At 41.1% G+C, this 25,649-nt stretch overlaps 1 protein-coding gene across 1 annotated transcript in view; it reads right to left on the bottom strand.

The window, feature by feature from the left end:
• The window catches only part of SCN8A (sodium voltage-gated channel alpha subunit 8), a 180,078-nt gene extending 155,595 nt beyond the window's left edge, over positions 1–24,483 (bottom strand). Inside the window, exons 1-4 of the mRNA XM_031462534.2 lie at positions 24,385–24,483; positions 14,604–14,761; positions 13,812–13,872; positions 12,406–12,551 (exon numbers count right to left, since the gene is read on the bottom strand). The gene's annotated coding sequence lies outside the window, so the exon portion shown is untranslated. The remainder of the gene's footprint in view (positions 1–12,405; positions 12,552–13,811; positions 13,873–14,603; positions 14,762–24,384) is intronic.
• Between the last annotated feature and the right edge of the window lie 1,166 nt (positions 24,484–25,649).

Genomic DNA, 25,649 nt, shown 5'->3' with positions numbered 1-25,649 from the left:
GGAAGGAGTGTGTGGCCAGCAGCAAAGCACATCAGTCCCTAAGGCTCAAGCTGGATATAAGCTAATTAAAATTAAAGATGGAAAACACTCGGACCTAATTAACAACAGGTCTTTGATATCCACTCATCACACAATGGACTTAATTTCTTTGACCTATAAAGCTTTGGAGTAATTCCTAATGCCAAGAGTCTACATTAAGATCTCAAAGTAAAAGAAGTTTTATCCCTTCGGCACTTATGGCTGAAATTTTCCTTTATGAGTCAGAAAAAAATAATAACCTTGTGAGGGAAGTGAAATACTCATAGAATCATTCTACTTTGTTTCCCCACCACACTAAATCACTCAATTAATCATTGAATCTATGCCTTCCTTCGGTCTTACACCACCCTCCTTTTCTGGAGACAAGGAAGAAGAAACATCACAAGTAGAAGGAAAATGGAAAAAAAAAAAAAACAACCCTATGAACCTACTAAAATTCTACTTGCACTAGAACATCTAGATTAATAAAGCAGACTGCCATCTTTCAGTTAAGTGATCTTTATGGACATTTCTCATCCCAAACTGCTTTTAAGAATGGCTTCCCAAGAGGCTGTTGTTTAACTGCTCTCAATCACTGTTACTTTGAGCACTCAAACAAGGAAGCAAGTACCAACTTGCAACGTGATTGCACAGAGAGCCTCCTAATGAGATTACTGTAAGGATGCTTTACATCTCTAAACAGAGAGCTACATTTTCTAGCATCTTGTACATGAACTCTGCCTGCTCTACTGGTTCCACGCAACCCATGGGGACTTCTGCCAATAGTCTGAGTGCAAACTGTGGCAAATGTTAATGGAATTTGCAAGAACTCAGTAACTTCGGTGGTGAGAAGGAAAATTAAATGAAAAAAATTTTATTGAATTAAATTGCTTTTCTCTCAGTGTATTCTGTTATTTTTGCATGTGTATTCTGATGTTCCAATCACCCTTTATTTTTTCTTATTCAAAGATCTTTATTGACGACAAAAGGCCAGAACAGAACCCAAGCTCCCTGAGCTCACCCTTTGCTCTAAATTATCACTGTATGCTGCAGCTGCACATTAGGGCCCACTGGCCACTGTCTTGCACCGTAGCTACACCAAGGCAGTTTATGCAAGTCAAGTCTGGCATCTTGTATTGACCAAGATCAATTCCTGAAATAAAAAGCAACATCACTGGCTGATAAGGCCTAACACTTTCCCTCTGCTTTCACCTATTAGAATCCTCTCAGTTCCTACTTTAACTCAGCCTGCAATTTCAAATACTTACTATGGTTCCATGAAGCACACACAGAATACAAGCAAATGATCAAAGAAAGAAAGTCACTGAGTTTCAGTAAGGACAAAACAGTCATCCACCTATGAAAACGTGCATAATTCTTTATACACTAAACTGAAGGTTAGTTGAGAACATCAAGGAAAAAGACAGCATGTTAAGTGTCTATAAATGGGTAGAATGAAAGACCACAAAATAAGAAAAGCATAGCGGCCGTAAAGATTGAGCAATCTTTATCAGTGAGAGAGCACACAGAATAAAGAATATGGAAGACTTGGGTCTTCCTTAAAGAAAGCATGAGACACTCAAGGGGAAAAATCCTCTGCAGGGAAAGGATTGGAAATTAAGGTAGCTTGCTAATCAAGATGCTCTGGACTAGACTGCGAATGTGTATTACAGAACTAGCTTCCTCAGATTTTCTAAACAGAAGATTCTCTGTCCCTAAACTTTAAAACAGCAAAATTAACTCCTCTTCCTCCCCTTTCCCCAAATCCTATTGGGTGTTCCTAGAAACGATCTCTTACCTTGTAAAAATATTACTTAAACACACACATCCATGTGATACAATATACAAAATTATATTTATTTTCCTTCTTTTCCATCTTCATCTCTACTGAGTCCAGGACCTTGTCACCACACAGGTAGGCCAAATCAAACAGCCAATTAACTGGATGTCCATCCTTTGTTCTATTCCATCCTGTTATGTATACACTGCTGCCCGGTCCTCCTAAAATATTATAGCACGGCATTGATGATGTTCATTCTACACTCCCTATAAAAACCTTCTATGTTCTCCATTGAGTCCAAGGATAAATGCAACCTCAAAAAATCCTTAATGTTCGGCTAACTCTACCCTATCTTTGCAGGCTTATCTGCCACTGGGGATAGAAGGTTTTACCCCAGCCCAACTGAGTTGTTCTTACAGCAAACTTTCTATTCTAATTTGGATATAATTCTAATTATATTCAAATCCCCAAATTTATAACATCGAATGGAAGAGACACCTACAGTGCCTTTCAGAAAATATTTTCATATTAAGTGGCTTAAAATCCTGAAAAAAAAAAGAGGAAATTAAAAAAAAAATTTAAGAATGTCACTAAATTTTTTGCTAAGGGGAAATTAATTGATCTAAGATGACGAAGAATGAGAGTTCAAATCCCCAAACTATTTTAACAGTCTTCCTCAAAAGACAGTGAACATAACTGTGAGAGGGGCAAGGGGTGTTTCCGTACACATACATGTAAAAAGAATACAAGAGAAACTGGTAGTAGTAGCTGCCTTTATCAAGTACATACTGGGTGACTGGGTGACAGTATAAGACTTAACTTTGAACCTTCTGATTTTTTAACCCTTCATCTCTATTCAAACAAATAAATGTAAAAGGTATATTTACATATAGAATGGAGAAATACCTTCAACAGTGCCTTTTGAGAAAATGTTTTTATATTAAATGACTTAAAATCCTTTAAAAAAAAGGAAATTTTTTAAAATGTAAAAATGTTACTAAAATTTTTGCTACAAAGCAAGAAAATATTCTCCAGCTTTTCCAAAGCAGAGAACAGATAAATGAGCAATTTGCAGCAAAGTTCTAGCAGAGGAAGGGATAAAATCACGTTTAAAACACAAACATCTTCCTAAGGTTTCTATGCGCCTAACCAGAATATCAGGAACACCCTAGTTCAGTAAGTAGAACAAAGAGATGGTTCCAAAGGAGTTTGCAGAGGAGAGAGAACTCTTTCTCTTAGAATATGAGCAGTTCCCCAAGCTCACATCCAAACCCCGTGTCCATTTTCACTGCAGTCATTCTGTCACTTGCTCTCACTCTCCATTCTGATGATTCCTCACACTCTCAATACTTTCTTCCCTATCACAACATAAGTCTCTTTAAAATGCTTTATTTTCTTCAAGGCATCTTTGAAATAAGGCATTTCCCCTTTTTAGTCTTCACCCAAATCTTAGGAAATCCAGTTGAGAATCCTGTAGCACATGAGACTGCTTGGTATTCTGACCTCTGAGAAAGCTCTACCAGTCTCACTTGCAACCTGCTCAATTTTTATCTGCAATTTAATAATAATGCATCAATTTGTTTTCATTTAGAAGCATTTTATTCAGCTTCTTGCCAAGACAAAAAGGCACTGGTGAGTGTGAAGCAAAAGCCTGCTGCATTATCCTTAATTGAAGAAGAATTCCTCGTGAAACAAGAAACTAACCATGTAATAAATTAAGCCCTATTTATTTACAGGGCTGTGGCTCAGTAAAATGAAGGGAAAATGCTATTTCACACTGGCTTCCAGTGAACATTAAGCTTTTGGAGGCTCAGCTTTCAATTGTCTGTACTTTAACATTAGGAGAGAATAAGAACAGATGAAAAATGAGGTGCCTTCTCATTGATCTCTTCCTCTATCAATCGTTATCTAAAAATTTAAAGTAACATTTTAATTTTGTCTTTTTCTCCCTTCCCAAGTTCATTCTGGTGGAAATGCTAACAATCAGCTAAATACTCAAAACGTAGAAAAAGGGAGGAAAATAAATGACATGTATAATTCATGGCCTAGATAATCCATCCCTGGATAAATAAGCATTCACTATATTTCTCTAATGTTCTTGCTCCCCAAGAACTCAAAAGATTTTACAGCATAAAAATCACACTAACCAACTGTACATGAAAGGAGGCTGTTAATGTCCTTTTGAGGGATTTCAGTGCTTTCCATTTCCAGATCCTGGGATAAGCCTAGTGAACAAAGACCTCCCCCTACCACCAAGAGTGAATTAAAAAAGTGCTCCAAGCCTCTCCAGCTAACATTTTAGTTATCCTAACCCAATCGACTTCTTCCAGGATCAAGAAAGCTTCAGTCCCAAACTAAAAGCGTGTCTTAGACCCTCAGGCTCCCAGCTTTTATTCTGTTCCACTCTCCTCAGCATGACACATCTCCATATACCTAAGGAGAATCAGAACTAATACCTACTTTCACCTTTGCTTTTGGCTTAATCCAAGAGCCTCCCAGAACTTTTTCTACTTCAACTAGCATACCCCTCCCAGCACCAATCCTCAGTTCTTTTCTGAGTCCTACACCAATCTCAGCCTCGCATAAGCAAAGAAATCCAGGTGGTAGTGGCCATAATTCCCCTATGATCTTGGCTATAACATACTGGCAATTTGGGAGCATTACAATTAGCCAAACGTGTGTATTTATGTGCTATAGAAATGAAGGAAGATAAGCAGACACAAAGATATGATAACCTTTAAAAAAGTAGCTAAGTAATTATCATAGAAATGGAAATCAAAACTACAATGAGGCTGGTCAGAACTGTCATCATTGAAAAGTCCACAAATGATAAATGCTAGAGAGAGTACGGAGAAAAGAGAACCCTCCTACACTGTTGATGGGAATGTAATTTGGTGCAGCCACTATGGAAAACAGTATGGAGATTCCTCAAAAAACTAAAAATAGAGTTACCATATGATCCAGCAACCCCATTCCTGGGTATAGACCCAGAGGAAACTCTAATCGAAAAGATACATGATCCCCAATGTTCATAGCAGCACTATTTACAATAGCCAAGACATGGAAGCAATGTAGATGTCCATCAACAAAGGATTGGATGAAGAAATTGTGGTATATATACATAATGGAATACTACTCAGCCATAAAAAAGAATGAAATAATGCCATTTGCAGCAATATGGACCTAGAGATTATCATACTAAGTGAAGTAAGTCAGACAGAGAAAGATAAATATCATATGATATCACTCGCACGTGGAATCTAAAAAAATGACACAAATGAACTTATTTACAAAATAGAAACAGACTCACAGATACAGAAAACAAACTTATGGTTCCCAAAGGGGAAGGGCTGGATAAATAAGAAGTTTGGGATTAGCAGATACTAACTACTATATATAAAATAGATAAGCAACAAGGTCTTACTTTATAGCATAGGGAACTATGTTCAATAGCTTATAATAACCTATAATGATAAAGAATATATAGAGACAGAGAGACTGAATCACTATGATGAACACCAGAAACTAACACATATTATAAATCAACTATACCTCAATAAAAAAATTAGAGGAAAAATTTACAAAATAAAACTAATTCCTTCCCCAAAGGGAAAAAAAAAGCAGCAAAGATAGCTGCAGAAACAAAATGAGTGTGTTAGTTCAATGCTTCCTATTTTCATCCATATTCTATTTATTGATACATCTTCTGTTCATTTTCCCTTATCCTTCCTGCTTCCAAAATGCTCTCCTTCAAAACTAGTCTTGCCCTCCCTATGCCTATCCCAGAATCCTTCATTATGCCCACTCACTAAGATATGTTTAGCTACCTAGGATAATGATAATTTCTTAAAATAAAGCCAAAATTGTTCACATTACTTGGTTATATGAACATCAGAATATAACACCATTAAATGGAAAAAAATCTTTAAGCATGAGTCAACCAACCTTGGTCCTCGTCTCCACTCCATCACTTAATGGTCCTACAGCCTTGGACAACTCACTTAAGCTCTGGGATACTCAGTTTCCTCAGCTATAAAGTGGGCAGAATAATATCTGTCTTACCCAACTCAAACAATCAACTAATAGAAGGTTGGGTTTTTTTTTTAAGTTTTTATGAACACATAAACCTAGAGTAGTAATTGTCAAAGGTAGATGGTCAGTCATGAGACCTAAATGTATAAGACCCATTCAAATAAAGCAGTTCAAAGACTATATAATGTGAAAACCTAGAATGGTGATGAAGACAAAAGCAACTTTCAACTTGTATAATAATTTACAATTAAAACATCCAGCTCAAGTAAGAATAAAGGAGAGCCTCAGCCCTTGGGCCCATTCCACCTTCAGACCCCAGGCTATAGCTAACAACAGCCCAGCTGCCTGCCAACTGGTGAGTGCCAGAGCATTCCTATTTGGTAAAGAGTCCTATTCTAGAGCAGTTCGGGAATGAATGCAGGAACAGTTACTTCGGTAATCACATTTGCACGGTGGTGGTGGAGATGCACAGTAAAACTTTTCTCCTTTTGGACTAGCAAATTCCATCCAAGTCAGGGTACCTGCAGATCCTATCCCCTATGCCAGACTGAAGATACAGCAACCGTCTGGCTTTCAGACTACTGAAATTTAATACAGTACACATATACTCTATCAAATACACACGTAAACACGCACTAAGCTGCTAAATCCCTAGAGGGAAAGGAGCTAATAAATACTGAGCTCTATGTGTCAGAAACCACAAGGAAATAGAGATTTCATTTAATCCCCCACAACACCCTGCAACGTAGGTATTATTATCATTCCTTCTTTTATAGATGAGAACACTGAAGCTCAGATACACTAAATAACTTGCCCAAGGTCACAAAGCTAGTAAATAGCAGAGTCAAGACTTGAACTTAGTCTTGCCTACCTCCAAATCCCAAACTGCTTCTGACTTTTTCTTCTCAATGGTGTAACTACAGCAACCTTCCTGGGTCTTCATTTCACCTTAAGTCCTGATATGCACCTAACTGCGGGTCCTGATTGTGTATTTGTAACTTCACAAAGGGACAGAGAAAATTTTTCCGGAAGACTCCTTCTTTGTTTTTCCTTTGCATACATTCACTTCATACCTGCACAAGTTCTACTTAGGCTGAATCACTGGGCCAGACCTAACAGGCTGCCACACAACATTTCAGCAATTAATACACGAGAAGACTGAAAGTTCTGTTTCCTTCCTTTAACACTTAAACAGCCACAGTTTTTGAGCATGGTATTATTTTTGAAGTTGGTTCTTGCCATTTAAAGAGTGTCAGCGCTTAGTGCAATGCTTTACACACAGTAGGTGCAGAGGAAATATATTTATTCATTCACTGATTGAGAAAAGTTTTCTTTACTCCTTTAAAGCAAAAGACTTTACAGGAGTCCGATTCAAAGAATGAATTCTTTCACATTAAAGATAATTTCTTGTAAATTTTTTAAATGCTTCAGGAAAAAGGTAAATTGAAATGTAATAATCTAGTGGTTAAGTCCCTAAATGACTGACTAGTGGACTATGAAATTAAGAGTTTAAAAGGCTCAGTTTAATAATACTGTTAATCTGAATAACTTTTGCAACTGCTTCTTGCCCTCTATACAGAAAATAAAGACTGAAATAACAATAAGATACTGACAGTGTTCTGCTAAGGATGGCTTTTTTCCCCTGTTTTTTATATATTAAAATATTTCTGCAATAACTATGCATTATTTTTATACCTATGGAAACTGATCTCATTCTGGATAAATTTCATATTTTTAACACTTTCTATACGGTGTGGCTTTATTTTCTTTCTCAGATATAATCTATAGGATTAAGTATTCATTAATTCATGTGTGTGCCTCCAGGACAACTTGTTACATAATATCAGCAGATTAAATATAATTATTTTTCTTTCCATTCAAGAATGTTTTTCTTACTTTAGGTGGATATGTCTCTATCTTTGTATTCTTTTCAGGCAGGTGCAGGTTTCTTATATAAGCTCTATAGAACACCGAATGTCGATCTTTTCTTGGTAAGAAGCACAAGAATGGCATTTGTCCCTGTGCCAGCCCCAATTTATATGTCTTTTAACTTATATGTTATCTTTTCAATGACATTTTTAAAAAGTACTTCAATCACAGTGCCCAAACCAAATGAGCTGCTTTATGTGAGATCTCCCTTAAGGGGATCCCTGTGCTAGGTGGGAGATTTGTACGAGCTGAATTTTATGGCCCCCTTCACTATTATAGGATTTTAAAACAATTTTTGACAAGTTACTTCAGTGAAACAATGGATCGCATACTGGCCTCTGTTGTGTTGAGTCCTTTTCCCAGCTCACTGTCCAAGTCAACCCAGAGAAGATGCCCTTCTGATCCAGCTTAACTTAGCAAGCTATATGATTACTTCTTGTGGAGACCAAATTCCCATAACATTAATATTTTCTTGCTATCTGAAATGATCAAAATGTGCTGAAATAATGCAGTCAGCAAAATGTCACTGCATGACTTACATATGGATCTGCTGCAGCCTGTAAAAACACTGTCTCCATGAGGGACAGCCAAATGAAGAGTTATGTGGGAGTAATAAAATATGATAACTAGGCCTGCAACCTCAAGTATAAACCCAGCTGCGCATGCACACACACGTCTACAGGAAAGCCTGCTGAGAATAAAAGAAAAACCCAAATCATGTCCAGTATGTGTGCACTCTACAGTAGGACTGGTCAGGGAACTGTCCTTTCAGCACCACAGCAAGAAACCCTGGGGCAAGCCTCAACACAGACAACTAAAGCTGGGCCCTGAGAAATATTTGTTAAAGTGCCTACAAATAAAGCAACAAGCAACTGTATGTTTGTTTGCTTTTAAGTATGCTATATTCCACTTCACAATCCTTTATTAATTTAAAATAAAATCCTTCAAATATTTTGATAAAAGTTGACAAAACCCCAAAAGAAAATCGAAGATGTATGAAGTCAGCCTCTCAAACTGAACCCAAGAAACCAGTAACTGGCCTGCATTGTCGAGAACTGCGTTGCACTACCCACCAACAGCTCAACTAAGAAACACAACACATTTACACATACTCTGAATCAGATATTCAGAGAACATTGAACATGCTTGGAGCCCTCTCCAGAGAGAGCCTCAATTTCTAGGACAATGTTCGCTGAATACCAAACCTTCACTACCACCCCCCTTCCAAGCAATCAAATTCTCTTTCAGGGAGAACTGAAGGCCTTATGGGTCATGAGTTCCAAAGAAAAAATGCTGCAGTATTTCAAGAACCAGGTTACAGGCAACGTGTTACAAAGCTTTCAGCATTTTAAGTCTGATTCCCCTGAGATTCCTACCAGAATGGTACCGGGTGGCAATGTTATCCAGCCATTTGCATTACACATCAAAAAAAATTTTTTTTGAGGAGAGAAAAAAAAGCCCCCCCAACGCCCATTATCTTCTAATGCACGTGGAGAAAAGAGAAGTAGCAAAAGACTGTGAAACAGTGAAAATCTACCACACCCGAATCTCCCTTGGAAAGCCAAAACATCCCCCAGCCCTAACACAACACTACCTCTCTAAAGGCTCTCCAGGTTCACACTTGGGAAAACAGTAATAAAAAGCACTCTCCCCCTTTGCCCCCAGAGCCCTCACCCACACTTCCTGCTTCTATCCCAGCTTCTCTGGTGCCCACTGTGCATTAAAAGCAATTTTCCCTGTTTGGTAGAGCTTGCTCCATGCTAATTATTTCTCCCTCTCCCTGAATTAGCCAGATGCAATGCAAAGTTTCTTCTACCCCTTTCCCCCCACAAAACAGATGACAACCTTTTATTACGGACACTGATGCTGAGCCTTGGAAGCTTGGAATCTCCAGATATAAAATGTATTCCCCCACATTTCAAAAACTGCAGTGTAAGTAAGGAAGAGGGCACAGGGTGGGGTAGTTGGAAGGAATGCATGGTTTGAAGAATCATATTTATCAGGCTCAAAAATGATCCCCACTGCACCCCACCTCGAAGCTGGGGCCTCTGAAGGGGTCTGAAAGCGCTGGCTAACCCTCCTCCCCCGAAAGTTAACTGCCAAGTCTCCACTGGTGGTTGCTGCTGACACCGAGGGAACGGAGCTGAGCTCTCAGTAAAAACGCAGAGGCTTTGCGGTCACCCAAGTACTAAGAGAGAACTAGAGAGGAGGGGTCCAAGCCTGTGGAGCTGGGCAGTCCCGTAAGCCCAAAGCTAACAAGAAGCCCAGGGTGCTGCTGCTGGTGGTAAGGTGGGGGAGGGAAGGAGAGAGGAGGAGAGGAGCAAGCTCTGCATCGGGTGGCGTAGGGGTGGGGGTGGGGGAAGGGGATATTCTGAAAGTGATGTACTCCCTAATGCAGGAATTCTAGCATGCCGAGGAAGGTCCCGGCGGCCCCCAACACGGCCCCAGAGCACCCTGTCGGGAGGGGGACGGACGCATCTGAACAAAGGACAGGGGAGTCCTGGATGCCCTAAGAACCCAGGAGCCCTCGGCTTCTGCAGTTGGTAACAATCTGGAGCCGGATGGGGGAGAAGGATGCAGTAAGACATGGGGGAGGGGGTAGAGCTGAGGAGCTTGCTGGAGAAGATCCGGACAGCGCTGCCCTTTCAGCGCAACCGGGCAAAGGGCCCCGACTCTGCCCCGGCCCCGGGAGATGGGGAGGGGGCGGGTGCCGCACCGCGGAAGGGGCGCCGAGGGCAGGCCGGTGACCCCCAGCGCAGCCGAGAGGAGGAGAAACAGTGTATGGGGGTGGGGGCCGGTGGTCCTCAATTCTCCTCAGGGACCCCCGGTAAACACAGTAGAAGGAAGCAAGACTTCCAAACACCTGTCCAAAACCAGGTGGACAGCAACCCCGCTCCACCGCCCCTCGAGCCCCGCCGCGCACTCTGCGGCAAAGCCCCGGAGTGGAGATGGGCGAGCCCCGCTCCAGGGTCCCGAGGAGAGAAGGGGAACTCGGCGGGCGAGGAGCGGCGCCGGGCGGGGGCTCTGGGGCGACTTACGGCAGCGGCGGCGAGGGAGGCAGCGGCGGCCCTAGCGCGGGGCCCGGGAGGCGCGGCCGGACTGCAGAGGCGCCGAGGCTGCGGCGGGCGGGACTGCGGTGGGCGCCATCTTGGAGCGCTCCCCGCGCCCGCCCTCCGCGCCGCCCGAGTCCTTGCATAATTGATAACTCGCGCCCGTCGCGCGCCGCCGCGCGCGCCCCCGCCGCCGGGCCCCCCGCCCGCCCCGCCCCCGCGCCGACCCCCGGCGCGCGCCCCCCGCCCGCCCAACGGCCCCCGCCCGCGCGCGCCGCCCCCGCTCGTCCGCCCGCGCCCCGCGGCCCACCTACCCCTGCAGGGCGCGCCCGCTCGCCCGCAGCGCACCGCGCCGCCCGCCAGCCCGCTCGCTGGCTGGCTGTCAGGCCGGCGTCCCCGCGCCGCCCGGACCGGATCCCGGGCGAGGGAGCAGGGTGCCGGCAGGGGGCGCCGCGTCGGAGCGCCTCGCTAGCGTCCCCGGGCCCGCCTCCCCGACGCCCCCGCGGAGCCGCGCGGGAGGGGCACCCGGGCCGAGCGCTGGGACGCGGCCGCGGGATGCTGGCGGACTGAGAACCGGGACGTTGAAACCCAAAAAGTACTATGTTGACTCGAGGGCCCCGTGACCCTTGTAAATGCCAAGTCTTACCTTTTTCCTGAACGGCAATAGCAGAAGAAAATGCCCAGTAATATTGCAATGCTCAGTTGGAATTTTTGACATCTATCAACACCAGGAACTCAATTTACACGATTTTGGGCCGCTTTTGGAGGGGAGGGAGAAACCACAAAAAAACGCAGCAGTCTATCAACAGCAGTTGGAGCCTTGTGATTCAGTGGATTGGGCTGTAGTATGAAGAGTGGGGAGAAATCGTTTCCCCCAGGTCTGAAACTGTCAAGTCACCTTAATCTTTTTGACCCTCAGTTTGTCCATCTGTAAAGTAGGCACAAGCATTTGAACTGCTTACTCCACACTCTCTTTTGAGGATCTAGATAATGAATGTGAAAACTCAGCACTTTATTGTGCCTCTCTTCTACATATTTCTTTCTACCATTAAGAGCGAAAGAGAAATTGGCACCACATTGTAAACTGACTATACTTCAACTAAAAAAAAAAAAGAGTGAAAGTCGATGGTCAGGCTGCCATTTACTAGCTGGGTAGACTTGGACGTGAATAACTAACTCTAAGCTTCAGTGGTCTCACCCATAAAAGGGAACAATCATAGGATCAACCTGATAGATTTGTTGTAAGGATTAAAGAGGAGACTGCGTTTCACACATTTAGAACACAACTTGGCACACATAGTATGCCCACTACATACCTTTTTAAATAGCTTTACTGAGGTATATTTGACATAGGATACACTATACATGTTTAGAGTGAACAGTTTTGACATATACATGCATGCATGAAACTATCACCACCATCAAGATAATGAATGTACCCGTCACCTCGGAAAGTTTCCGCAGGCCTCTGTGTAATCCCTCGGTGCATCACTCTCCACTCACTCCCTCTCCAGGCAACCACAATCTTCTTTCTATTACTGTACATTAGTTTGCATTTTCCAGAATTTTAAACAAATGAAATCAGACAGTATGTACCTTTTTTTGGTATGGCTTCTACTCAGCATAATTATTTTGAAACTCTTCTGTTGTTGATTCTTCCGTTGTCTATCCATAGTTCATTCCCTTTTATTGCTGAGTAGTATTCATCGTAAGGATACACCACAATCTGTTTCTCCAGTCACCTGTTGATGACATTTAGGTTATTTCCAATTTTTGCCCTTTATAAATAAAGCTGTTGCATTTGTGATCAAGTCCTTGTATAGACATGTGCTTTCATTTCTTGAGTATTAAAAACATCTAAGAATGGAACAAATGAGTGCTATTGTAGGTGTATATTTAACATAATAAGAAAGGGCCAAACTGCTTTCCAAAGTGATTGTGTCATTTTATGTTCCTACTAGCAGTATAAGAAATTTTCAGTTGCCCCACACCCTTGACAGCATTACATATGGTCAATCTCTTTCATTTTAGCCTTCTAAGCGGTGAGTAGTGTTATCTCATGGTGGTTTTGATTGGTATTTCCCTAATGACTAAAGATATAGAGCATTTTTTCAAGGTCTTATATATCATTAGTAAGTGCTCTTGGGTGAAGTGTCCATTCAAGTCTTTTGACTATTTTTTAGAGTTAGGTTGTTTGTTTCTTATTATTGAGTTCTGAGAGATGTTTATATATTATGGATACGTATCATTTATTGAGAGAGGGATGTTGAAATCTATGAATATAGTTGTAGAGTAGTCTATTTCCTCTTGCAATTCTATCAGTGTTTGCTTCATATATTTTGAAATTCTGTTAGGTACATGAATGTTTAGGATTATTATGTCCTCCTGATGAATTAACTCCTTTATTGTTATAAAATGATCTTCTTCATCCATGGTAATATTTTTCGCACTGAAACTTTCTTTGTCTCATATAGAGAAATACTGGCATGGTATTTCTTCTTATTAAATTTTTTAAATTTAATCTATTTATATCTTTAAATTTAAAATGAGTTTCTTTTGGCAACATATGGTTGAGTCTTGTCCCCCCCATGCCTCCAATCTAACAACTTCTGTTTTTCAATTTGGGTGGTTAGACATTTTACAGTTCATGTGATTATTAATATGGTTGGGGTTAAATCTAACATTGTGCTATTTGCTTCCTATTTGTTTTTTCTGTTCTTTGTTTCTTCTCTTTTTCTGTCTTATATTCATTAACTGGAATATATTTTATGATTACATTTTATCTACATTGTTGACTTAATTAGCTATGACTCTTTGTTGTGCTATTTTGCCACTACATAAATTTAAGTATTTGCCTTAACTTGGATACTAAATTACACTATAAGTTCTTTGACCACTTGGATTTTGTGTGCATTGTACACAGTAGGTTTCCAGAATATACTCTCTGAATGAATGAGCATTTATTTCTTCCCATCTTACATCAACAAATATTTAGTAATTACCTGCTTGGGGTGCTCCAGATAATTGAACTAGAAGTTTATTTCAATTGCAGTAGGCTTCATCCTAGATAAAGAGACAGAAAACTGATTTCCAATATGGTAAATAAATCAAGGTGATTGTAAAGAGGAAAGGGAGAAGAATCCACAAAAATTGTTAAAATAGGATTACTAAAGACTTTATGTAGTATAATTTATAAGAAAGCCAAAGTGTAAAAAAATTAGAGATGTTTGAGGTTAGAGTTTTTTTTAAATTCAACACTACAATGCAGTTTTAAAACTATATTTGCATCCAAGACAATAAAAAGCTGTGTTTTTTTGAAAAAAAAAAATTCAACCCAATGACATAGAGAAACTCTTTCTTCTTACTTGCCTTTGTAAACAGTTTTTAATTGGCATTTTCAAAGCTCTATAGTTGTTACAGTTAGGATGTATGTCCTCCTTATTAAAATTACTTTTCCTGAAAATCAGACTCTTTGGAGCTATCATTAGACATTACTTGCCACACAGTGAGAGGCCAGAGTTCTGTGTCCTTTCTCTAATATCTTAATGAACATGGAGATTCAACCTCATGGGATTACATGGGGTTCATGTAATAAAATCTGTTACTTAAGCTCCAGGTAGCTAAACTTACAAGCTTTTCAAAATACGAAGACTATTTGCTGACTTCATGAGAATCTTTGAAGGCATCAAAAATGTCAAGGATTTCCTTCAACAGCTTAACTCACATCAGAAAAAAAATCAATACGCTGAGAAATGAGTTTCCATTTAGAAAGATGAAAGAGGGATTGGACTTACCCAGTGCTGCTCCAGGGGGCAAAACCAAGACCAGGGGTGAGAGTTCCTAGAAGACAGATGCCAGCTCAGTGTAAGGAAGGATGTTCTCATAGAGCTGATGGGCGACAAAACAGACCACCGCTGAGGAGAGGAGCCTCAAGTGTTTGTTCAAGGAGAAACTGTAAGATCAGTTGTAATGGACATTTTTAGGATCAAGGTCCCCTTTGAAAATCTGATGAAAGCTATGGACCTTTTTTCTTCCCAGATATATTCGCAGATTCATGCATGCACGTGCCCATACATTAACACACAGCTTTACATTCTATTGTGAAACTCATCTTGGAACCCAGGTTAAGAATGTATAGTGTACACAGATGTTAAAAGAGTGAAGTTCGATGGTGCCTCTTCCCACTCTGAGAGCCTATGACCCTCTGGTTCTGTCCTCATTCTCACCACTACTTTTAGAGGTCATCTGGGGTTTCCTGATGGAAATCTAGCAGCAGTACTTTCTCTCTTTGGATATTCTGTTTCACTTCTCCTTTCTACCTTTTAACCCAGTAATAATTTACTTAATCTTCTATCCCTCATTCAGACATTACCACTTCCTCTAAATTTACTGTTCCCTTCAGTGGAAAAAAGATTTAATCTCTTAGCTTTCTGTGATGCCAGCAGACTCCAGTCTGAAGATTTTATCTCTGAGATTACTCCTAATCTCCTCCCACACTGGCAAGCCCTGCAGAAATATTGGTGATGTAGAAGACATCACTCACTCTAGTCTTCCCTTCCACTGCAACCAGTGTGAAATCCCCTGCAACAATATGCCTCACGTGTTAGCCTGTGGTCTTTTGGACTATCCTACTTTAGATTTATTTTACTGTTGGCTTATCCTATTTTATTGTAGCTTTGCAAATAATTTACCAATTAATTTGGTCATATTGCATCTACAAGAGCATACCTCATGCCTCAAGATCAGCCTTCGGAACTCTACTGATGACCCTGCCCTGCAGTCTCAGTAGTAAGTACATTCTTTGATAGGCATAATGAGAGGAGTATCCCTAGTGGTCAGCCCCACGGACTGTGGAGCCAGATGTCAGGGATTCAGATTCAGGCCTCGGCGTGCCTTACGATCTAGGGCAGGTTATGTAACTGCTGTGCTTTGGTTTCCTTATCTGTTAAATGGAGATAATGATGGCTCCTCTCTCATAGGGTTGTTATGAGAAGATGAGACTAGTCAGTGCACATAAGTCTGTAGAATGGTGCCTCGCACCTTCTAAGCACTCTATACGTATTAGTTTATTATCCATCTGCTCAAGACAGAAACCTCCTTCTCTTCACTCACCTCACTTCTAAATGGACCCTAAGTCCTGGGAGCTCTTGCTCCCTAATGCCTTTGACCCTATACCCACCTTTCCACTGTCATTGCCCTCATCATCTCTTACCACTATCACAATGACAGAAATACGGTTAATTCTTGCTTCCCTCCCCAGCCATGTGACCTTGCAATGTCCTGGAGTAGATAGAGCATATTTCTTTGCCTCCATGACTCTAGATTGAGCTATTGACTTGCTTAGTTCAATAGAAAGTTAGCAGGCATAATCCAGGCAGAGGCTTCCAGGTGCCTGTACACTATTTGTCGTGGTCTCTTGCGTTGAGATCTACCATGAGAAAAGCAAGCCCCAAAGTAGTCTCTGGTCCAGGGCTAATGTAGAAACACATGGAATGGGTCTGGACCCACCCTGCAGCCTGGAGTCTGGAACGCAGCCTACCCCAGCTGAGCTGCAGCCAATCCACAGACCTATGAATGAGAAACACTTTGAGCGCTCTGTTATGCAGCATTAATGCAACAACAGCTAATACAACCATCTTCCAAGCTAGTACCCCTACCTCCCATCTCTCCCTGTTTCGTCTGTCTTCACACTGCCAGATTTGTCTTTCTAAAACACAAAACTAATCAAATAATTCACCTCTTCATAATCTTTGATGGCTCCTTAGAATTCTCAGAATAAAGTCAAAATTCCACAGTATTGATTGAAAGCTCTTCACAGTTAGGCCCCGGACTACCTTTTCATCCTCAGCTCCTGCCATTTAATTCACTGGCCCAGCCACACGAGTCCTGGGCAGTCCGTGAATACACCATGCACTGTCAGCCCTGGTCGTTTGCTGGTGCAGTTGACTTTCTTCCTGGGTCAGCTATTCTTCATTCTTCAAGGATCAAGTTACATGTTCTATTATGAAGCTTTCTTAACTTCCTCCCACATCAAAGTCAATCATTTAGTATATTTTTTGGTTAGAGAAATAATCACAATATACTGCAGCTATGTACATTTTTGTAGTCTGTCTTCCTAGCTACAATGTGCATCTACAGAGACTAAGACTATGCATTCCTGTGTTCCACTGGGCCTGGAGCTTTTTCACGTGCTGATCCTTCTGCCTGAATTAGCCTTCTTCTCTCTTCCTCCAGATAGCCACAGGGTGCTCCCTTCTTCCTTTAGATGTAAACTCAAATATCTTCTTCTCAGTGACACCTTCCCTGGCCATCTGATCCAAAATTTCAGCCCCACCCCCAACACTTCCTATTCCCCTTCCCTGCTTTATATTTCTCCTTAGCACATATCATTATCTAACATACTGTCTATTTTATTTATTTATCTTGTGTATTATCTGACTCTCCCACTAGAACACAAACTCTTGGAGGGGAAGAGATTTTATGTCTGCTTTATTCACTGCTTTAACCCCAGTACCTAGAAGGGGGTCTGTCAGGCTCTCACAATAAATGTGTTAAATGAATGACAAAAGGAAACTTGAAATGGGAAGAAAATATATGGTATTGGAACAGGGGTAGACAGTGGAACAGAATGGAAATCCCAGAAACAGACCCCCACACATATGAACACTCAATGTATGACCATAGGTGGCATTTCAAATCAATGGGGAAATGAATAACTTTTCAATAAATGCTGCTGAAATTGGTTAACCACATAGAAAATAATGAAATTAGACTTCTGCTTCCAGGTGAAATAAAGATCTAAATGTGAAAGCCAGGACTATAAAAGCTTTGAATATAATACTGGAAAATAACTTCATGACCTCAGGGAAAAGAAGGATTTCTTAAACAAGACACAAAAAGCACTCTCTGTAAAGGAAAAGATAAATCCACTTCTGATCAAAATTAAGAGTGTCTATTTTCCTAATGAACTCATCTACAAAAGAAATAGTCCAAAGACATAGTAAACAATCTTATGGTTACCAGGGAAAAGAGGTGGGAAAGGATAAATTTGGGAGTGTTAACCACTATATATAAAAATAGATAACAAATTTCTCCTGTATAGCACAGGGAACTCTATTCAATATCTTATAATAACCTTCAGTGAAAAAGAATACGAAAATGAATATATGTATGTATATGCATGACTGGGACATTGTGCTGTATACCAGAAATTGACACATTGTAACTGATTATACTTCAATTTTTTTAAAAGAAGAGTGGCCTTTTTCTAAAAGATACTGTAAAGGAAGTGAAAAGTCACTTGTTAGGTAGGGAAATTATTTGAAACATGTGTAACTGACGTAGGTCTAAGATCAATAAATCCTTCAATCAAGAGTAAAACCACCATTAGAAACTGGGCAAAAGACTTATATTAAGCTCTTCACATGAAAGGAAATCTAAATAGTCAATAAACACATAAAGAGGTGTTCAACCTTATTAATGATGAAAAATTCAAATTAAAACTACAACGAAATGCCTACCAGATTGACAAAAAAATTTAAAAGTCTGACAACGCCAAATGTTGGCATAGATGAGGAACAGGGGGAACTTTCCTGCACCACTGCTGGGCACATGAAGTGGTACAGCCACTTTGCGGAACAGTGTGGAATTATCCAGTCGAATTGAAGACAGGTGTATTCCATGTCCCAGCAAGCTCACCCTCAGGTGTGTACCTTAGAGAGACTCGTGCTCATCTGCACCGGGACACGTGGGGAAAAAATGTTCATAAAAGCAACGTGGACCACAGTCCAATGTCCTTCAGCACAAGAATGAATAAGTTAAATGCTTGATTCACAGAAAGGAGTACTCTACTGCAATGGAAATGAACTAACTAGCCCTACAGGAAACAACATAGCTGCCTCTCACAGCGTGTCCGGCACAGAAGCAAGACACAAAGTAGGTGCAGCTGATTTCTCCCTTTATATAAAGTTCAAAGATGGATCAACTACATTACATAACTTAGGGATCAGACATAGGTGGCAAAATTATAAAGAAAAGCAAGGATATGGTTATCACCAAGGTCAGGAGAGTGGCTGCCTCTGAGAGGGAAGGAAGGAAATGATCATTGGCGAGGGACAACCGGAGGACTGCCTAGGGGCCGGCCATGTTCTGTTTCTTAACTCGGTTCTTCGTTTTCTAATTCTTCTTGAAAAATGTACTCTCTGTCTTATGCCCTCTGCTGTAGGTAGGATGCATCTCATAATAAAATGTTTAAAAGGAGGAAAAAAAGAGGAAAGCTGGCAGCTGTTAACACTAGAGACAGAAGTTAAAAGGTCTAAGAAAATATAGTTCTGCCAAGAAAATGGAAACATTGGATCGATTAAAGAGTGAGATGTCACATGTGCCTGTGATATGAATGATCCCACCATAGGTATTAGGTAAAAATGAGAAAAATCAATTTGTGCAAGTGTTTCAGCCAGTCTTCCAGCCAGTGTACCAAGATATGCTTATCAGGTGAGATGAATTAGGAAGAGTCTGAAAGAGTCATCTAAAATTTTCAGTTATACTTTGAGAGGAAAATGGTACACCAGGGTGGTGTATTAATGACGGTGACACAAAATGCAGTAACGAATATACACTGTAATCTCACTGGCTAAACACAATAGAATTTAATTTCTCCTTTGCAGCCCCGTGGGCAGCAGGAAGGGGAGTAAAGGGGCTTTGCTCCACACAGTCATTCAGGAACTTCCTGGATATCAACACGCAGCCTGCAGATCCAGGTTAGGCCTAGAAGTGGGCAAATCACTTCTGCCCACATTCCATTGGCCGGAACTTAATCACACGGTCCTACATGCAAGGAAGGCTGAGAAACAAAGTCCTTTGCTAGAAGCCACTTCTTAGCAACAACTCTATATCCTGTACGGGGAGCATGAGACGTCATTAAATATCTGGCCTTCACTACCACAGTGGTATTCATTATTTTTTGGATTTCTGAAAATTTCAGAATAAATTTTTTTGAAGGTCAAGTTTCCATTGTACATCAACGATAGCATTATTATAGTGTGTTGTCTGAACTATGAACTTCATATTGATAAAAACTGAGTCTTTTATTTTAACAGGTAAGAACCAATGGAAGAAGTCTTAATCCCTCTCCCTATTTCACATAAAAGGTGGCATAGTGTACAAAGTGTTCTGCCCCTTGCTTTTATTCACTTAACAGTGTATCTTGGAACTCTTCTAATGACCTTCCCTAAAGAGCCTCCTCATTCTTTGTTATTGCTGCATGGTATTCCACTGTATGGATGTTTCATCATTTCTTTACCTAAGGACTGGCCCTATGTCCCCAGTGCCTAGTATAGCACCTGATGCATAGGGAAGGCACTTTATAAATATTTCATAAATGAATAATTCTACCCTTAAGAAGATGGTACTATAGTAAAACATGTAAAACTAGACATGAAAATGGCCAAAAACATGATATATAACAGTATATATAATACATTAATATTAACCAGAGGTAATTTCATTTAAAAGGTAATTAGTCAAGCAGTTAAGTGGGGCAAGATGTCTAAGAGCCCAAGTTCTGGAGTTAGACCACCTGAGTTGCAGGTCTAAGCTCTACCATTCACTAGGTGTGTGACCTTGGGCAAATGATTTATGCTCACTGTGCCTCCGTTTCTTCATCTTTAAATTGGACTAAATGAGATAATGCATATGAAAACTTTGCACAGTTCCTGGCACACCCCCAGCACTCAGTAGAGATTAGATATGATCATGAGATGCAGCTAAAAAAGGAAGCCTCGTGGAGGTGTGTTTTGATGGGGAAGGAAGAGGGTGGCACAGATAATACAAAGTTCTCAATGGGAAGGGATGCTGGGAGCTCAGGTGTAGAGATGGGGGTCCCTCGGGACCATGTGGGAGATGACAACACATTTGTATTGGGGCACAGACAGCCTCCAGAGGAGTAATGAAAAAATGAGATTGGTGAGATGTGGACTCTGATAGCAAATTGAAGTTTATGTTTAATACCAGTGTAAGTAGGAGAGATGACAGCAATATCTCTGTTTCAGGAAGATAATTTTTAACAAGCAGTGTTCAGGATAGATCAGACAAGAGAAAGGGAAAAAATTAACATTGTGTGGTGATCATTTTGTAATGTATAGAAATAGTGAATCACTACGCTGTGTACCTACAACTAACATAGTGCTGTAGATCAATTATCTTTCAATTAAAAAAAAATCACCTTTTGTTTCTTTCTATTAGGGATGACGACTATAGCATGTTTTGACATCAGCACATTAGGATCTATAATAAAATAGCTGTTACATATAAAGAAATCAATATACCTCCTGAATAGCCAAATGCATTAATTGAAAAAAAATTAATATTGTGCTCCGACTTTTGTTGTGTTGATTTTGGCACTCCACAGACTTGATGTCATTCTATGCTCACTCAACTTTATGATGGAGGTATTATTCACCCTGTTGTAGAAATAACTGGACTTGAAGAGGCTAGGTGTCTTGCCCATGGTTGGAGAACAGGGAACCAGCAAAGTTAACTAGAAACCTGAACTTGTGTGACTCCAAAGCAGAGGTGTGCCAGAGCTGACTCACACAGCCTTGCAAGAGCTGACAGTTAAAAATTTCAGGAATTTTGTGAACATTGGTTAAGCACAGCCATGATTAAAAATTAAGTGATGCAAAATTTATGATTCAATAAATTATATTTAAAACAAGAGACTACTCAAAATTCATCATTTACTAGTTATTATCAGTACTTTGGACTAGGGTCTATGCCCTCAAGATTATTTACATCTCATATCTGTAGGATGGAAATACTAAATAATGTGCCACTCCACATCTCTTCCCAACTCCACACACTGTAAGATCACATTGACAGCTTGAAATTGATCACAATAGGAGTATTTATGACAATTGGCACTCATTACAATTCAGGGCTTGATTGATCCTTTTGTTGATTGACAAACCAGTGAAGTTCCAACATAGGACTTCACTGTTTCACTTTGCTCTTATTCATTATTGTAAACAAAAATATCAGCCGACACTCATGTCACAACTATACTCACTTGTCAATTGCAACCATAGGTTGGCTGCGGATACAGAATCAGGGAAAATTTATGTGAAAATTAATTGGCTAATTGGTAATTTAAACAAAGAGTATTATATTTAATAATGTTTGTAAACTGTGTGCTACACATCCTTCATATCAGTAAAATTTATAATAAACATATATGCACACATTTTTCTGGAAAGCCAGTTGCTCTCAGTTATCGTGTCACCTTGACTCCCAAGGGGAGAAGGAGACTAGCCATGCTTCTCTACATCAAGTTAATGAATACCAGCCTCCATCAAGCAGAGTATATTTATTTTAGGCAAACTATGTTATTTTATTTTGACCTTTTCCCTGATTTTCTTCTAGGTCCCTGAAATACATCTCTTCTTATTTTCAGCCCAAATTATACAAGTATGTAAGACTTCCTCTAATTCTGTAAATAGTAATTTTCTGACTCTGCCTTTTCCTTCAACACACTGATTCATCAGTTCTAAGATGCACATTTTTTTTCACATTTTAACATCTCTGAAATTAAGAATCCTCTTACAGTCCCTGTTGGCCAGGCAGCAGCTGTGTCATTGCCTTCACATGTGTGAACTTGGCCATCGCTAGGCTATTGGCATCACTGCAGATGAATTTAATTGATGTTTAAAATGTCTTTTAAAAGATTTCTCATTGAAACAAAAGGTTATTGTAGTCACAGAAAGGCAGAGAAACAGGGCAGCAGGGGCAAACTGGTCGTAATAAAGCAAACATCTCCCTTTGGAGGAATGGCCAAAATTCTAATTCTCTCCTAAAGACCAACCAAGAACTTTACAGGACAGAAAGGAAGAGGCTCACAACTAGATGAAGCTGTGTTCCATTTTGTACCTGACATATATGAAAAAGCAATGTCAATCATAGTATCATAAGCCAAAGAGACAGCGGCCCAGCTGAGCCCAGCCTTCCTGCTCACCCCATGATGCGCCAGATATGAGTAAAACCATCTTGGGCCCCTCTGAGCAGCTCAGTTGCCAGCTGAATACCACCAAATGACTTCAGTTAATGCCACGTGGACAAAAGAATTGTCCTGCCAACCCCCATCTGGATTCCTGACCCACAAAATCACTTGATACAGTAAAATAGTTGCCACTATGTTTCGAGGTAATTTGTCACAGAGCCATAGGTAACTGGTGTAGTAGCAAGAGTTGGAGATGAACCCAGGATATAGGACTCCAAAGCACATGTAACTAAGCACCAGGCCGCTCAGATGATGTTAGCAGACATCACCAGGCAAAAAACAGCCCCACAAGTGTTCTGCATGTTTTCACAGAACACCTGAGTTGGTTCTATATTACTAGACGGTTCGGAGACTCTGCCCACAGCCCTCCCCTCCCCTCAGTTCCAGGCACACGTCCCCCACATGTGATGGTATAGGAAGAACCCAAACGGACTCTAGGGCTGTGAGATGGACACATGACACCAAAGAAGGTCCAGTGTCAGAGTGAGAGAGTCCATCACAAGCGCCCAGAAGGAAAGGAGGCCAATGATCCTAATGATAGGGCTCCCATGCTGGGTTCCAACAGATAACCCCTCCAGAAAGAACAGGGTCAAGTAGAAAAATACAAAATATACAGCAGGCCCCAAGTACCCCAGGAGACACAGAGATGACAAGGGGAGAGAGAGAGCTAGGGACAGCCAGCCTTGAGTTCAGTCCCAGTTCTGTGGATTTCCTGCTGTGCAACCTTGAGAAAGTTACTTAACCTTTCTGACCACTGTCTCCCTTTTAACAGTGAGAACATATTTCGCTTTCAGTGTCGCTACTAAGAATATTATAATCTGTGTGACATACCATTTGGCATATAGTAGGAACTCAATAAACTTTTCCCTTGATCCTTACCTACGGATTCAGAATATCACTTAGCTCGTTTTACTTCTCAAATATTTCATGGTTTCTGATCAGTAATTGTTTGTTGTAATTAAAAGGGAGCAAGGAAGAGGGGGGGAGAGAGGAAAGAAAAGTGAAATCAGAACCATATCTCCTTTTTGCAACTAACCAAGGCAACTAACTACCCACTGACAGTGAGGAGCTGGGCCCCAGACCTTCATCTGGCCCCCAAGCCAAGCCTTCCCCAGGCAGACACCCTCTGTCCCACCACCTTTTGCAGGGGGGAGCTGGGCTGTGGCAAGGTGGCTCTAGCATCTCATCTCTCCTTGAGCATATTTGCCCGAGTCGTGCTTTTAGCAGGCTGCTCAACCGTGCCCTCTTCCAGTGTGAGGGCCACTCGCTGGTGGTTGTCTGCTGGTCCTGCAGGTGTGGTGTTATGAAGACTCCCGGGGATAGAGAACAGGTTGGGGGACTCCCTCAGTTCAGCTGCCGGAAAACCACTTCCCAACACGGGGTCTGGGCTCTTGCTGCTCCAGCTAATGGGAAAAGGCGGCTGTGTATCTCGCCATCTGTCAGCCAGCAGGAAGGAAGAGAGGGACCCAGGGAGCTCATTCACACTCTGTCTTTGTAAGGGCAAGGACTGGGGGGTGGCTTACCTCACCTCCACTGACAAATCTTTGGCCAGAACTCAGTCGAGAGGTACACCTTGCTGCAAAAAGGGCTGGGAAAGCTAGGCTTACCTGGTAGCTGTGTGAATTCCGGAAGTAGAGAATAGATTCCGAGTGCCGGCCAGAGTCTCCACCCACTTTCCCCTTCCAGCTCATGTCTAATACGATGGTATAAACAGGAAAGTTTTCCTGGGAAAAAACAACAAAGTGATACACTTCAGAGCAGCAGAACTTTAAAAATGTAAAGATCAGCCACTTGTGGTGCCAGAAAGCCAGGTAGTGCCAAAAACCAGAAGGATGTCAGACACAGGAAAGAACCTGAAAGAGCTCCCACTGGCTAAAACCTGGACGACCAGAGCAATAAAATAAATCGCGTGGTATTGGATGACAACTCAAAGTATAGAATATGTATGTCATCTTGGCATGAATTAGTGATTCAGTGCATAGATAGGGGACAAAAGACAAATCTTCCTTACAGAAAAATTTCAAATAATGTAAGTAGACACTCCACCCTTAGTAGGTGGAGCTTAATTCTCACCTCATGTGGACTGAACTTAATGAATACAGAATGGAAAGGGGAAAAATAGTCACTTCACAGTGGAGAAACCTGGCTCAAGCGATCAAGGTTCACACCACCAGGGATAAGTCAGGTCATCATCGTCCACCCCCAACAGGATATGAGGCCTTCCACCTCTGCAGGGTCCTTCCTAAAATACCTTATACCAATACTGCTCAAAATTGTCAAGGTCATGATAAACAAGGAAAGACAGAAACTATCACAGGCCAGAGACGCCTAAGGAGACATGATGACTAAGTGTAAGGCAGGGTCCTGGATCGCATCCTGGAAATAAAAACTGTAAAAACGACTGAAATCCAGATAGAGTCTAGAGCTCAGTTAATCATAATATACCAATGTCATTTTCTTAGTTTTAACAAAGCACCATGGTAATGTAAGATGTTTACATTTGGGGAAACTGGGTGGGGGGGTTGGTATATGGGAACTTCCTGTATTTTATCCTTACAACTTTTCTATAAAATCGAAAATTATTTCAGAATAAAAGTCTATTGCTATACACGTACATTACTATTTGTGTATGTGGATACTGTGTACGTTACTACAATATGAGAATATGCGTGTGCGTGTGTGTAAACATGATCCAGGTCCAGATTAAGGACCTTCACATCAGTGGCTCTCAGACTTTTCCAACTGGGACACCTAGTGTAAGAAACACTCTTTATGTTCTGTACACATA

This window comes from Camelus dromedarius, chromosome 11 (genome assembly GCF_036321535.1).
Source record: "Camelus dromedarius isolate mCamDro1 chromosome 11, mCamDro1.pat, whole genome shotgun sequence".
In the NCBI taxonomy this organism is placed as follows: Eukaryota; Metazoa; Chordata; class Mammalia; order Artiodactyla; family Camelidae; genus Camelus; species Camelus dromedarius.
Note: the sequence above shows the minus strand (reverse complement) of the source record. Positions and strands in the feature narration are given on the sequence as shown.